The sequence below is a fragment of the Callospermophilus lateralis genome, chromosome 3, assembly GCF_048772815.1.
Source record: "Callospermophilus lateralis isolate mCalLat2 chromosome 3, mCalLat2.hap1, whole genome shotgun sequence".
Lineage (NCBI taxonomy): Eukaryota > Metazoa > Chordata > Mammalia > Rodentia > Sciuridae > Callospermophilus > Callospermophilus lateralis.
In genome coordinates this window covers 134,507,843-134,523,437 of record NC_135307.1, presented here as the reverse complement: position 1 = coordinate 134,523,437, position 15,595 = coordinate 134,507,843, and the positions used below count along the sequence as shown (strand labels likewise).

The window sequence follows — 15,595 nt, the reverse complement described above, 5'->3', positions numbered from 1 at the left end:
CTTCTGAAATAGGAAACCTCAGGAGCCTGGATTAAGGAGCAGCCAGAGAAAGGGCAGGGCCCACCAGGAGCAGGCTGCAGTCTGGCGGCCTGGGTTGCTTCCTGGCTGAGTGATCCTGAGTGGGAGCCTCCGTGGGGTGGGCCCCTAGATTGGAGCTAATACTCCCCATCCTCAGGGATTAATGGGAGGGTCAGAGACAATGATGCCATGTGCTGGGGCCCTGGAGACTCAACAAAGGGGTGCTCTGAGCAAAGACACAACAGGGTTTGCTCTGGGTGGGAGGCCGGCTGCTGGTGAGGGAGGCCGAGTCAGGAGCCTGGAACCATTTGGCATAGGCTGGCTGTTTCTTGGCCTTCCAGGAGGGCAACACCCTGTCAAATTCCCCCCAGGCTGTAATTAGAAGACACATTTCACCCAACAATTGTGTGTCCTGGTGTGTGGCGAGGGACCCAGCACCGAGAAAACAATCAAGTTTGTAGTTCTCTTAGAAAACCTCTTGAACTTGGGGCTTCCCTCTATTTTCACTTACCAGTCCAGACGTTCAGTCATGAACCAAAAAGAATCTGGTTCTCCGGGCAATTTCTCTTTTTTTCTTTTTTTTTAATTTTGCTTTTTAGTTGTTGTTGGACACAATATCTTTATTTTTATGTGGTGCTGAGGATTGAACCCAGGGCCCTGCACGTGCTAGGCGAGTGCTCTACCACTGAGCCCCAACTCCAGCAACCCCTCGCCCTCCCCGCTCAGATTTCTCCAAAAAAAAAAAAAAAAAAAAAGCTGCTGGACCTCAGGCAAGTTGGTCTATCTCTCTGAGTCCAGCTCAGGCAAGCTGAATGTCTGAGAGCCTCCCACCTTCTCCCCACCACCTCCAAATGGGGACATTAATGGTCACTTCAGAGGGTGACTGTGGAAATGAGCTGACTTTACACAGTGCCTGTCACATAGCAGCACACGAAGTAAAACGTCCATAGGTGTTATTATTTATTCCATGATTTTTGGAGCTCTAGTTACACATAGTAGAGGGATTTATTATTACACGCACATGATATAACAATAGAATTTGTTCAACATCATTCCCTCCTCTTTCCCCCTCCCTCTCTACTCTCTTTTCCTCTACTGGTCTGCCTTCAATTTTCATGAGATCCATCCCCCACCTTTCTTTTCCTTTTTCCTCTCTAGCTTCCAACATATGAGAGAGAAGATAAGACCCTTGGCTTTCTGAATTTAGCTTATTTCACTTATTAACATAATGATCCCAAGTCCCATCCATTTTCCTGCAAATGACATAATTTCATTCTTTTTTTAATCTTTTTTTGTTGTTGTTGTTGTAGTTGGACACAATACCTTTATTTTATCTATTTATTTTTATGTGGTGTTGAGGATGGAACCCAGGGCCTCGTACATGCTAGGCGAGCGCTGTACCGCTGAGCCACAACCCCAGCCCTCATTCTTCTTTATGGCTGAGGAAAACTCCATTGTGTCCATTCACCACATTTTCTTTATCCATTCATCCATTGACAGACACCTAGGCTGGTTCCACAGTGTGGCTCTTGGGAACTGTGCTGAGATAAACATCTTTTATCCACTGGAGTTTGATGACTTTAGTTCTTCAGGATAAATCCCGAGGAGTGGTATAGAGGGGTCGTCCGGTGGTTCCATGCCTGCACCTCCATACTGATTTCCATGGTGGTCGCCCTAACTTACCGTCCCACCCACAGTGTGTTCGTGGCACCATCACTGATGCTGTTTTGCGCTGCTGCAGCTGCTCTGGGCCCTGGGGTGGAGGAGGAGGAAGAAGAGCTGCTGATCCATGCTGCGCAGGCACCTCTGGTCTCCAGGTGAACTGCCTTGCACCCACAGTCCTACGGACGAGGTTTCTTGCGTCTCCTCTGCTCTCCTGTGACATGGAGGGTTGGAGCACTACGCCGTCATCTCACTCTCTCCAGTCTGTATCCCTGGCCCTGGTACTCCACCAATGAGTGGATGAAGAGGGAGAGATGGATGGAGTGGTGTAGGGAAGGCAGGAAGGAGGGATGAACTCATTCCTACCTAGAATTGGGCTAACAGGTCTTGGGTTTGATCCAAACATTTGTTCTCCTTAAATTTTTCCCCATCTAACCAAGTTCTTTTTCTTCTCTAAGCATGTTCATGGGCACACATCAGCATAGGCACAAATGACGCACTGGTCAACCTTTATCAAGGGCTTACTATGCACCATCTCTAGATCTAAATGCTGTATATGTCTTATTCATGTATACTAGGGACTGTGGTTATGCTCGTTGTATGAATAGGGAAGCTGAGGCTCAGAGAGGTTAATCAACTTGTCTAAAGTCATGCAGGGATTAAATGGAATATTCAGGATTTTAATTGATATTAAGACAGAGGACACATAAGGGATTCCTCACCTATGTCAGGGAACTGACAAATTAAACCCTTTTCTCTCTAGAGCAGCTCAAGTCCCCATTCTGGCTTTAAGACAAAAGTATCCCAGGCCAGTGACAGCCAAGCCAATGATAGATAGATAGATAGGGGTCTTGGCTTTCAGTACCAGATGGTAAAAACATGGAATGTGGCCAATATTTTTGGCATCTGTGCCTACTATGCATAAGGCAGGCTGCAGCATCTCCAATCTTAAAAGAAACCTATGGTTCCTACAACCTCCCAGCTGTCACCCTACTCCTTCCCTTTCTCCACCACGCGCCCTAACACAATCTACACCCAGCCTTTCCATTGTCTTGCCTTGGCCCACTCTAAACCAGAGCTCTGCTCCTCAGTCCACCCTTCCCTGCAACTCTGCTCACCAGTAAGCTCCAAATGGGCTGTACATTTAAGTCCCCATCTGTCAACACAATTCAACAGGGCAGGAAACTCTTCTCCAGAGTGATTGTCCTCCTACTGTCTTGCTTCTCTCTCCCCTGCCTCTCCTGCATCCTCTGAGCATTGCCGCTCTTTAGGGCTTGGGCCTGGACTGCCTCTTCTCTGAGCAGCCTCCCTCCAAATAGCTTTATGATTGCACTCAGTCAATGAATATTTATTGTATGTGTGCTATGCACCAGGTACTGTTCTAGGCACTGGAGAGGATAGAAAACAAAACCCACATGTCTCTCATGGTGATATAAAGTATGCAAGTAAATATAGACTATCATACTGGATAGATAGTATGAGTAAAGCAGATAAAGAAAGAGAGAAAGATCTACACTGGGCATGGAGGTGCACACCTATAATCCCAGCCACTTGGGAGGCTGAGGCAGAAGGATTGCAAGTTCAAAGGACCCTGTCTCAAAACAAAACATACAAACAAAAATGCTGGGGATATAATCAGAGTCTCTCTGTGTTGAATCCCAATACTGTAAAAATAAAAGAGAGGGAGGGAAGGAGAGAAAGGCTCTTTCAGATGTGTGAACGTGATGGACAGGTGAGGAGATGCCGGAGTCCCCTCTCCCTCCAGTGCTCTGATCTTTCCTTCTTCCCCCCCCCCAGGGGCATCACCTCCACTGATACTCATCTCCTTCTCTAGAGCCTCCTCCTCTGTGCAGGACTGGACTCCTGCCATGATCTTTTAAGGGATTTCTCTATTTCCATTCTTGCCTGTTTCCGCCCATCCTCTGCACTGGAGCCAGACTAATTTTTATTTTTTAAACACGCGTGGCATTGCATCATCCACCGTCTAAAATACTTTGTGGAAATGCTGTTACTGCCTCATTCAAACCCTTCAGGTTGCAGGGGTGCCAACTGCCAGCACCTGCATCTTTTTGTCTGAGGGTTTTCTCTGGTTTCCCTTCTTCTCCACCCAGGAGCAGTCCCCAGCCAATGACTAACCATAGGTGGTGGATCAGTCCCCCAGCTCCCTCAGCCCTTGGGTGGGGCAGTCTGGACATATATGTACTGAGTGGCTCCCCAGTGGGACTGAGCTTGAGTTACAGGAGGCCATAATGGTTTGATGGCTTGGTTTGATGACTGGCTTTTCTGTAGTTCTCTTTACTTCCCACACTTCCCTCTATGGCTCCAAGACATGCCCCAAAGTGCATGCCTTGGAAACATACAACACAATGCAGCGGTGCCGAGGGTGCTGGGGTGGGGTACTGGGTTGGGGGGTCTTTAATGGGTGATGAGGGTGCGAGGCCTCTGCCATTGATCAGATTGACATCATTTTCCTGGGGGTGGCTTTGTTGTTGCTAGGCATTCTGAGAAATGGACAGGTACAGTCTCCTTCCCTCTCTCTTGCTCCTGCACTCCTGCCTTTCTGCCTTCTGCCATGGGATGATGCGGCAAGGAGGCGCTCACCAGATACTAACGTGATGACTTTGGAGACTGGGTGACCTCTCAGCCTCCACAACTGACAGGAAATAAATTTCTGTTCTTTGTCAATCACTGAGTCTGTGGTATTCTGTGAGAGCAGCATAAAACAGTCTATGGTGCTTCCCTATCCCCTTACTGCTGTTTCCAGGGACTATTTTTCAAATAAATAATTTCCACTCACATTCTTGTCCCAAAGAATCCAAACTAAGACCTTTTACTTCTCTTTGGTCATTTGGGACACACAGAGAACTCTGAAACCTGGTCCACGTGACTCTGCAAGCTCAGAACACTTTCTACCTCTCTACCTTCATTGCCTCCCTCTCTGCAGCCACTGAGAACTCCGTCCCCAAGTCCTCTTTGTCATCTCAGAGCCTTTTCAAAATGGGATTCCCACTGCCTGAAATGTTCTTCCCCCAACTCCTCACTTGCTTAGGTCATTCTTTGGGTAACTTGTTCAAAGAGGCCTTTCCTGACCACAGGTTGAAATGACATAGTTATTTGTTGGTGACGATAGGGACCAAGTGTGTTTTCTTCACTTCTTTATCCTCCAGAACTCCTACCCAGATGGTATCAGGTGGAGTAAACAAGTCAAAGGAATGAAAAAATGACTGGGCCATGAATAACCCTGTTGGTGACAGGAGAACCTAGTCCTGAAATGGTATTACTCTAGAACTTTCTTCTAATAGTGTTTCACATTCCTCTATCTCCAACCTTTCTCTGCTGCATTGGTTTATAAACATGATCAAATCTTGCTTGTCTTAAAAAACAAAACAAATAAAAATCATCTCCTACCCAGCATAAGTTGTTAAAAGGATGGGGATTGAATAATCACCTGGAGGGAACTTTGGATTTCAGAAAAGATGGCAGCCTGACATGAGGTCCTGCAATTTTCCTCAGATTCCAATCCTAGTTGGTATCTCAGGAGAGATAGGAAGGTTAATGGATTTTAAAACTGTACTTAGCAGATAACTTCCAAACTGAGATATCCCTGGTAAGACCAAAGGAGAGTGGGTCCCAACATGTTAAGTCTAGAGGGACAATGAAAATAGGCTGAGAGGACTTTTGAGGGTTTCCTTCTTTTTCTTTCTTTCTTTTTTCTTTTTTTTAATTTTTCAGGCAGGGTCTCACTAAGTTGCTTAAGGTCTTGCTATATTGCTAATTCAGGCCTTGAATGTGTGATCTTCCTGTCTCAGTTTCCTGAGCTGCTGGGATTACAGACATGTGCCACTGCACCCGACCAGTAGTGTCCTTCTTCTTTCTACACCCTGGGTGCATCGCTGCTCATCCACCTCATAATTGTAAGAAGGCAGGAAAACAGATTAGCCAGAGAGAACTCCACCCTCAGAACTCCACCCGGGCAGGGACACTCTACAAAACGGAGAGGATGGCTGAAGCTCATTGGGCAAAAATTTATCCTAGACTCAAGAACTGCTGGAGGGAAAAGGTGTGGAAATGAGGGGACAGGGAGTAATGGAACCCAGTAATGCTAGAGACTCCATTCTCAGGTATGCCCTCTCCTGGCTCACCTGAAGTGCTGTGTGCTGGGGACTGGGCTTGTGCTCTGTCCACAGAAAGACACACTCAGCCAAGGTGCTGATGCTTCCCAAGAACATAAAAGACGAGTTTGCAGGGAGAAACCCTGAGATCCCTGAGGAGCATGAGCCCAGAAGGTAATAAGGAAATTAATCTTTACCAGAAAAATAGAACTAATGGAAAGACTAAATGGGAAATCTAAATAATCATTATATAATCTTAGAGATAAGAGGGTTACAGAACATGTGAATCAGGAGCAATTAATTACAGATAACCAATTGGAGATATTTAGTATAAAATAAAATTTTTACAATAAAGAGCTCAGGATGAATTGAGTAGCAGACAGAATACAGGTGAAAGAGAAATTTCTGAGCTGACAGATTTGGTTGCGCACTGACCAAAAGATATCAGGAAGGATGAGATAAACATGAAAGGCAGGTTGTCAAATAAAGGAGAATAAGAAGGTTGGACCTGATCTATGGTAGCAGGCTTCACAGGTGGCCCTCAATGGTCCCTGTTCCCTAGTATTCACCTCCTTGTATAGAAATTGTCCCCCTTCCAAATGAACAGTTCTGACCTGTATAATGTGATATTGAAAAACAGACTGTGTAGTTTCCAATATTAGGTAATAAAGTCATTGTGGCTTTCTTCTTATTCTCTGGAATCACCTTCCAGGGGAAAGCCAGCTGCTGTTGTGAGGACCCTCAACTAACCTTATGAACTGTTCCCAGCCAAAAGCCTGCCCTCAATTTCTGACCTAAAGAAGTAGTAAGCGATAATAGAGATTTAATTCTTTTTTTTTTTTGTAAATTAGTGACACATTTTATTAATGATTCTGTACCCTTAATAATTGATAACTAAAGATCACATCCTGGAAAAATGTAAGTTGATGTTATATTTTTCTATACTCCTAATGATGGTTAAGGAAATGTCAGTCTTGGCAAAGTTTTGAAATTGTATAATCAATGACGTATTCTGAATCCATAATGATGAGAAAAATTGCAATAAAAGATGACCCAGAGAAAGCTGCTTTAGAGCTCTCTCTCTCTCTCTGGAGATTGCTCCAATGGAACGACTCCTGTTTCATTCTTTTCGCCGAGGCCACTCATCCTTCAGGACTCCCTGGACCCCGCTAGGGCAGGACTCCAGCACTTCGTCCCTTTCAATGGGAGCCCAGGAGGCCCTCACCTTGCACCTGGCTGCTGGCTGGTGGCCAAGGCCTGCTGTCTGTGAGGGGCGCTGGTCTTCGGGGTCCTGGGTCAGCAGCTCCTGCAACTCCTCAAACAGCTGAATGTTGAGCAGGAACGCGGTCTTGGCCTCTTCGATGACCCTCTGCCTGACCTCGGGGGTCATTTCCAGAGTGTTCATGCGTGAGCGGTAGAACTGCCCGAACTTGGGGGCGCTGGCGATGTTGGGGAAGGTGAAGAAGGCCAGGCCCTCTTGGGAGCTGGGCAGGTCCACGGCCTTCTGCGCGATCTTCTTGAGGACCTGGCCCCTGGACAGGTCGCCCAGGTAGCGAGTGTAGGCGTGGGCCACCTGCAGCTCGGGCTCCCTGCGCCCCACCTGCTGGAGCCCCCACGTAGCGGTGCGTGGCTGCCGTGTAGGGGACAGCCTCCTGCCAGCGCGGCCCTTACCAGAAGGCCATGTCCTGCTCCAGTGTGGCCCTGCCGTGCAGTTCCTGGGGAAGTAGAGGGGGGCCAAGACAGGGTTGTCCTTGTTGCATTCGATCTCCTCCTCCAGGGCGACGTAGACTGGTACAGGGTTGCCATCACCAGCTTGAAGCCCTTTCGGGTCACCTGGTCCTTCTGGAAGTTCCTCATGAACTCCGCATTCTCTTCCTGAGTGTGCACCTCCTTGGTGGCCTCCTTCAAGGCCTCGGACAGATCCTGGGGCAAGCTGTCGCGCTGCGGGCGGTCCATGGCCGGGGCTGGCTGGCTGAGGCAGGTGGCTCTGCAGCGCCTGTGCGAGACTTAATTGTATGTTAAGCCCTTAAGTTTTTAAAAATTTAATTTATAACTTATATATTTTTAAAATTAGCGTCCCATTCTTGGGGTTGAACACGATGTGGAGTTACACTGGTTGTATATTCATATATGAATATAGGAAAGTTATATCAGATTCATTCTACTGTCTTTCCTGAACCCATGTCCCCTCCCTTATACCATTAAGTTTTAAGGCAAATTTTTATGCAACAATTGATAAGTAATATACCATTCATATGCCAGGAATCCCAAAAGACTAAACAGAATAGAGCAATGTTTGAAAAAATATAAGGACCTAGAGTTTTCCAGAACACAAAAGAATGAGAGCGAATATGGAAAGAATTCATTGCATTCCCAACTAAGTATGCAAGTAAGAATTTACACCTAGACACATTTCAGTGGAATATTTAAAAATTTCAAAGTAAAAAAATAAAATAAAGATCTATAAAGCTTCCAGAGAGGAAAAGTTCAATAGCAAAGAAATAAAAACGAGATGGATATCCAACCTTGCAACAGAGACGTAGACCTCAAGAAAATGGAATAATATCTTCAGAGTAAGAGGAAAATAGTTTTCATTTAAAATGCAAGGATGATCACACTGGAAAAAAGCAGTTTCTTTAGAAACTTAACATGCAACTACCACACAACCCGGCAATTGCATTATTGGGCATTTAACTCAGAAACAAAAGCACTCATTCACATGAAACCTGGACATAAATGTTGTTTTTGTTTATTTTTTTAGGTGTAGATGGACACAACACAATGCCTTTATTTTTTTATGTGGTGCTGAGGATTGAACCTGGGTCCTGCCTGTGGAGGGCGAGTACTCTACCGCTGAGTCACAATCCCAGCCCTGGACATGAATGTTTGTAGCAGCTTTACTCATAATAGTGTTGAGAACTGGAAGCAACCTGGATATTTTTCAATGACTGAACAGTTGGGTTCAGTGCAATGTGTCCAGGCCATGAACTTCTACTCAGAAGAGAAAGGGACAAACTGCTGGTATCCTCAACACTTGGATGAATCTCCAGAGAATTATGTCCAGTGAAAAAGTCAACCCCAACTGGTACACACAGTATGATTCCGTTATAAAACTGTCTGGAAATGATAAAATTACAAAAATGGAGAACAGTCTCATAATTGCCAAGGGTTAGGTCTGAGGAGAGGAGACTGCGGGGGAAGGCATGGCGTTCTGAATAGAATACCACACAACTTGCCCACTGTTTCCAGAAACCAATCTCTCAGCCTCCTGCCATGATGTTAAAGGATTTCTCTGAAGAAACTGACTAAGCCAAGGACAAAGACCCACAGATAATGTCATTTGGGAGACCTGTTATGGCTTAAATGTCCGCCCAAAGCTCTGTGTGCTAAAGGTTTGATCACCAGCTTGTGGTGTTCTGGGAAGAAGTAGAATATTTAGGAGATAGGGCCTAGTGGGAAGTTAGGTCACGTGGGTCAAGTCCTTGAAAGGGACATTGTGACTTTGGTCCCTTTCTCTTTCTTTTTGCTTCCTGGCTGCCATGAGGTGAACAGACCTTCTCCACCACAGACTCCTGCCATGATATATTGTGCTGCCACAGGCACAAAGTGACAGGGCCAAGCCACCATGGACTGAGATCTCTGAAACCATGAGCTAAAATAAATATTTCCTCTTTAAAGTTGATTATCTCAGTATTTTTGTCACCATGACATAAAGCTGATTAACATACTTCCAGATGAACCATCACTCTCTAGGGAGGCCCACAGTCAACAAACCGGTACCACACTAAGAAAGCTCTTCCAGTCGGGCTCGCAAGTGCTTCACTCTCCAATATGAACAGTCGGAAAAGGGTCAGCAGGTCTTTGATGTTGAGAGCCACAGCCTTCTGGAATGTTACATATTTTTTTCTTTAGCCATTATTGCCAGAATTCCTATCTTCATCCCAGTGCCAATGAAGACAAAGATAAAACCAATCTACAGCTTCTGCAATAGCCATCACTGAACTGCTTGCAGAACTTGCCTGGACTATGTATCACTTGTATGCATTGTGAACTCACCTGTATGCATTGTGAACTATCTGTTGATGCAGCGACTTGTGGTAGTGTTGGGGTATTTTTGCTGATGATGTCATTGGTGGTACAATTTTTCCAAAAGGAGCCGTCAATTGGCTTGATGTATCTTCCTCCCTTCTGCCTGTCATGATCGTTCAGCTAAAATTTGGGGGCCAACAGAGGTGAGGCAAAGAATCTCACCCCCCCCACCCCCCGCTGGTACAAAGACCTCTCCACAGGTGTGGCTGTATACTGGACCAGTAGTCAGTGACGGGTAAGATCCAATTGCAATGGTACCAACCTAAGACAGGAGGCTGACGCCTTGAGGTCAGCTCATCCGATAACGGGTAAGGACCATATGTACTATTGGACGACCTAAGGCAGGCACGGTCCCTAAGCCACATACTTGTTGTTTAAACAGAGAGGGGGAGATGTTGAGAGCCACAGCCAAAGGGGCCCCAGCAAACTTTCAGACTGCCAGCTGATGATTGGCTCACAGCGGCCCCAGCAACATCTAGCTGATTGACTCCTCTGTGGTGATGCTCATTGGGCTGTTTCCCTGCCCTTTCAGGCCATGGAGCTGCTTATTGGGGGACTTTTTTGGCTCCGCCCATGTGACCCAGCCAATTGGCCTCAAGAGCAGGAGGATTGGGGGAGGTGGGGAGGCTGGTGGTTGGGAGAGTGGCTTGGGGGAAGCCGGTGGTGGCAGTTGGGCTCTGAGGGTTTTTCCTGAGGAGCTGTTTTGTTTGGCGTGTGTGGTTCTAAAAATAAAGTTAGTTTCTTTTGACAAGTGGCTCCTGAATTGTGCCCAGCCAGACTGCTGCACTTTGAGGAACGTTTCTACCTGACAGTTACATAACGGGTGAAAGCCAAGAAGAAAGAGATGCAATGAGGGGAGAAATTTAAAAAAAAGAAAAAGCATGTAATTAGGAGTCTTGTAAAATGAACAAAAGATACCACACCCAAAAGGTAAGGAAGACTATTTAGAATAGAATCTTTAAAGAACAACAAAAATGTTTTTCACAATTAAAGATTGTACAGCATAAATTTTAAATTCAATGAAAATATTAGAATATCGAGTTTTGTAAATCTTCCACAAAACAGGCCAAAAAAATTAGAGATAGAAAGGAGGCTCTATCTAGAAATTTAATATGTAACTAATAGGAGTTCTAGAAAGAAGAAATGAAAAAAGAAGAAGAAAAAAAATCTCTCAGAATTGAAGGGTATGATGATCACCTAAGACAGAGGGCCTGTGAGGTGCTCAGCAGGGTGACTAAATGAAGGCCCACCCCAAGGCACACACTGTGGATAAAGCACTGGAGATAAAGAAAACACCCTATAAGCCTTAGAGAGGAAGTTTTGTGTGACTCTTATTTCCTTCTTAGTATATTTTTATTTCATCCCTGAGTTATTCTGTTATCCATGGATCACTCAATATCATATTATTTAATCTTCAATTGTTAGACTAACTTCTATTTTTTATTTTATAGTTGATTTCTAATTTCATTGCATTATGATCTGATAGAATGCAAGGTATTATCTTTTTATTTATTTATTTTGTATTTGCTAAAAGTTGCTTTGAGCCTAAGATATGGTCTATTTTAGAGAAGGAGCCATGTGCTGCTAAGAAGAAAATGTATTTAGTAATTGATGGATAAAATAGTCTATATATGTCTGTTAAGTCTAAATTATTAATTGTATTTTTTAGTTCTTTAGCTTCTTTATTTAGTTTTTGTTTGGAGGATATATCCAGTGATGAGAGGGTTTCTTTCTTTCTTTCTTTCTTTTTAGTTGTTGATAGACCTTTATTTAATTCATTTATTTTTTTGTGGTGCTGTGGATCAAACCCAGTGCCTCACACATGCTAGGAAAGCGCTCTACCACTGAGCCACAACCCCAGCTCCAGGAAGGGTTTTTGATGTACGTAGATGCTCCATTGTTTGGGGCATAAATATTTATGATTGCTATGTCTTATTGATGTATAATTTCCTTAAGCATTATGAAATGATGTTCTTTATCCCCTCTGATTAACTTTGGCTTGAAGTTCACTTTATCTGATATGAGGATGGAAACCCCTGCTTTTTTACAAGATCCATATGAATGATATGGTGTCCCCCCTCCAACCCCCTACCCCCAGCCATTTTACCTTCAGCCTGTGATGTCTTAGCCTATTCGTGAGTCTCTTGGAGACAGCATATTGTTAGGTCTTATTTTTTTAATATAATCTGCCAGTCTGTGTCTTTTGATTGACGAGTTTAGGCCATTTCCATTCAATGTTATGTTGAGAAATGATTTTTATTCCCTGTCACTTTTATTTATTTTTGGTTTTTAATTTGAATTAGTTTCTCCTTTGATTGACTATTATTCTTCTAGGGTAGTTCCTCCCTTAGCTGGTTTTCAATTTTATTTTTAATTTCTTCTTCATGAAATATTTTACTGAGTATTTTTGTAGTACAGGATTTCTAGTTATGAATTCCTTTAACTTTTGTTTATCATGGAAGGTTTTTATTTCATTGTCAAAATTTTTCTGAGTTTTTTAAATTGATTTTTTAAAATAAATGACAGCAGAATGCATTACAATTCATATTATACATATAGAGCACAATTTTTCATATCTCTGAGTATAAAGTATATTTATACCAATTTGTGTCTTCATACATGCACTTTGGATAATGATGTCCATCACATTCCATCATCATTGCTAACCCCCTGCCCGCTTCTGTCCCCTCCTACCCCACTGCCCTATCTAGAATTCGTCTATTCCTCCCATGCTCCCTCTCCCTACCCCACTATGAATCAGTCTCCTTATATCTGAGAAAACATTCTGCATTTATTTTTTTGGGATTGGCTAACTTCACTTAGCATTGTCTTCCCCAACTCCATCCATTTACCTGCAAATGCCATGATTTTATTCTGTTTTATTGCTGAGTAATATTCCATTGTGTATATATGCCACATTTTTTTTATCCATTTATTTACTGAAGGGCATCTAGGTTGGTTCCACAGTTCAGCTATTGTGAATTATGCTGCTATAAACATTGATGTGACTGTATCCCTGTAGTATGCTGTTTTTAAGTCCTTTGGGTACAGACCGAGGAGAGGGATAGCTGTGTCAAAAGGTGGTTCCATTCCCAATTTTCCAAGGAATTTCCATACTGCTTCCATATTGGCTGAATCAATTTGCAGTCCCACCAGCAGTGTATGAGTGTGCCTTTCCCCCGCATCCTCACTAACACTTATTGTTTGTCTTCATAATAGCTGCCATTCAGTAACCACTAGCAATGTGTAACTGTTGAACACTTGAAATTGGCTAGCGTGACTGAAAAATTAATTTTATTTAATTTCAGTGAATTAAAATTTAAACAGCTGCCTATGATTACCAGCTACTATATTCTACATTGGACAACATGTAAAACAACAACTGAAAGAATAATAAGGAGAAATAAATAAAGCAATGATAACAGGAGAGAGCAATGCCTCCTCTTAGGAATAAATTAGCTGGGTGCAATGGTGCACCCCTGTAACCCAGCTACTCAGGAGGCTTTGGCAGGAGGATGGCAAGTCCAGGTCAGCCTGGGCAACTCAGTGAGACCCTATCTCAAAATGAAAAAATAAAGAAGATCTAGCTCAATTGAAGAGCACCAGTACTCAGGGCAGGGAGGAAGGATTGATGAAGAAAGCAAGAAAGTTAACACTGAGTTGGATTTCTCCACAATAACCTTTATCATTTCAATTTTGACTTCCTGTTCTGACCCCAAAAAGGCAGACCATTTACCCAGTTTGATAACAAATAGACATATTCCACTATTTATGTAACTGATTCTATCTGTCATCCTGATTCATGGTTTATCATGATTTAGGCATTTAAAAAATATTTTCCTCCTTTGGAACCTTGGGTCAATATTTGGATGTCCCATTGGATGGGAGTCAAGAAATAGCAGTACCACTCGGCACACTCTCTCGTGTGCCCATGACGACGACCCTGGACTCCTCTCCAAACAGAGCCCTATCCCTCCTCCCCCTCACAGCCAGCCTGTGCCCCAGGAGAAGCCTGTACTTCCTGTCTTCTCTTCTGCTAGTCCCTTTCCAATGTGCTGGCTCTGTCCTCAGGACTTCATTGAACTCTAACGAGGCTCTCAGTGACCTTCTGATGGTCAGCTCCAATGGACACCTTCCACTGCTTAAATGACTTCCCGCAGCACTTAACCATGTTGCCCTACCCTCCTGGGGCTCTCTTCCCTGTCACCAGTAATTGTTATGAACAGAGCCTTTCCGGATTCCTTCCACCTCACTTCTTCTTTGTAGATCGCTCTTCTCTCTGCCACTTAAACAGGGGGATTCCCCCAGCACTTCCTCTGCAGCCAGCTTTGCTTCTTGCTCTCTGCCTTGCCTCCATGAGGGTTTTGCTTAAATCTGTGACTTCAATTGTTCCATTAGTAGCTGACTCTCCAGCCGCTTTCTTAAGAAGCTGTTCAACTGGATGATCCACAGGTTCCTCAAACTGTGGGCCTGCCCCGATAGTTCTACCTAGCACCTTCGTCTCCATTTTACCTTTCCCATGCATTTCTGCCTTGGTTTTGTGACTCCCTCATCTACTCAGTCTCTCAAGTCGGAAACCAGAGTTTTCTTTCACTCTCCTCTCTTTCACTTCCCACATCTAATAATTCTCTGAATCCTAATGATTGCATTTTCTAAATATCTCCTGCATTTGCCTCTATCATCTTCATTGCTTCAAATCATGACCTCAGCATGTCTCTCTCTTTCTTCCACTAGCCTCCTACCCACAATCTTGCCATCCCTCACTCTTCAAAAGTTTGACATTCACCTGTTCAAAATATCTTTCATAATAAAGCCTGGTGGCTACTTGTTGTGTTGTATTATATCCTCCTTCTTTTGGAAATAGCTCATCAATATTTGAGACCTCCTCCTTTCTCATAATGTGCAGAATTCAAAGGATCATAAATCAAGACTTCCTGACCTTCCCAAAATTGACCGATTGGTCTCTGTTTTCAAGAACTCTGAGTCTTGTGTGGATTGATTCAAGGATTCAAGGATGCAAAAACTGCCCTCTGCCATGCAGTCTCACTAACCAAGCCTCTGGCACTTCCATGGTTCCTGGTTTTTTGGTACTGGGGATTGAACCTAAGGGTGCTTTACCACTGAGCTACATCCCTATTCCCTCCCCCCTTTTTATTTTTTATTTTGAGATAGGGTCTCACCAAATTGCCCAGACTGCCCTTGAACTTGGAATCCTCCTGTCTCTGCTTCTGAGATTACATGTGGCAACACTATACCTATCTCTGATTCCTGTTCTTTTTTAAAGCCTATTCAAGAGGTGCTCCACCACCCCACTCCAAATTCTGTGAATTATCAGTTTTTCTTTAAAAAAAAAAAAGTCCCTGAAGATTTTTAGGGAAAATTAGCCAAAAATTTATTTCTGATGCTTGCAACTTGGAAGCCTGTTGCAAAATCCGAATCCATTGCTCAGGCAGGCAATCCCCCAAGTGAGTGGCCATCCACTGCTCCTCCAGAATAGTGTATAGTCATATCTTCCTGCATCTAGAAAAACAGGCCACATCCCAACACAACACACCTAGAAAATTCCTTCCTTTCCTCCTTCAAAACTCAACGTGTGCCACTGCCGTGCAGGCTCCCTGGCACATTCCACTGAAATTGCCTCTTTAAATGTCTAACCCTGCCCCCAGCTGGAACACAGTAGGTGCTCAGTAAGTGCCACTCCAAAACCTTCAATT

General features: G+C 44.0%; 1 pseudogene; it reads right to left on the bottom strand.

The window, feature by feature from the left end:
* Window positions 1-6,912: 6,912 nt before the first annotated feature.
* LOC143394820 (heme oxygenase 1 pseudogene) lies at window positions 6,913-7,748 on the bottom strand (annotated as a pseudogene).
* Window positions 7,749-15,595: the final 7,847 nt, after the last annotated feature.